At 49.6% G+C, this 637-nt stretch overlaps 1 non-coding gene across 1 annotated transcript; it reads right to left on the bottom strand.

Moving 5' to 3' along the window:
• Position 1: 1 nt before the first annotated feature.
• On the bottom strand, positions 2–76 carry LOC114923765. The gene has a single exon (XR_003810702.1). It is a non-coding gene; the product is annotated as a U8 small nucleolar RNA (small nucleolar RNA).
• Positions 77–637: the final 561 nt, after the last annotated feature.

Here is a 637-nt window from a genome sequence, read left to right on the forward strand (position 1 = left end):
CATCTCTCATGCCTCTCCATTCATCATTTTCTGTTCTCCCGGAGGAGGAACAGGTAAGGATATACCTCACTGACGATGCTCGCGCAATTGCGCGGTGGCGGCTACTCTCTGCGGGACAACCGCCTTGGTTATGGTGACCCCGCGGGCATATTTTTTTTCCCCCGCGACCCCGCCATCCTAGTGGGGAGACCCTTCCCTGTTGCTCCACCGCTTTTCTTTTCCTGTAGCATCCCAACCTCTCCGAGTGGCGGCGCCGACCAATTTCCCAGCGACCCATGCGCAACCTAATCTGCATAAGCATGACGTCAGTCCCAAGTTTTTTAAAAAAAAGCCCTCTTTGGGAGCCCTGGGTTTTGATTTTGCTGCAATCTTTATCTTGCAAAAATGGCTGATGTGGAAAATTGGAAAAAGAGAAGGCCAAGCAGGGATGACTGGGAGCTACTGGGACAGCCAAACAACAACTGGGAGAGATAAAAATCCCACTTGAAGAGGAATAAACAGATATCAAGCCCCACAGGATAATGTATTAATCAATCCCCAGGAATGGGATCAAAATTTGCATGCTTGGCAACCAGGTTGTATATTTACAACCATTGCACCATCCCAGAGTCATCTTCCTGGCCAGCTTCCAACTAGC

The sequence above is a fragment of the Protobothrops mucrosquamatus genome, unplaced genomic scaffold (assembly GCF_001527695.2).
Source record: "Protobothrops mucrosquamatus isolate PMUCROS unplaced genomic scaffold, P.Mucros_1.0 scaffold11288, whole genome shotgun sequence".
Taxonomy (NCBI): domain Eukaryota; kingdom Metazoa; phylum Chordata; class Lepidosauria; order Squamata; family Viperidae; genus Protobothrops; species Protobothrops mucrosquamatus.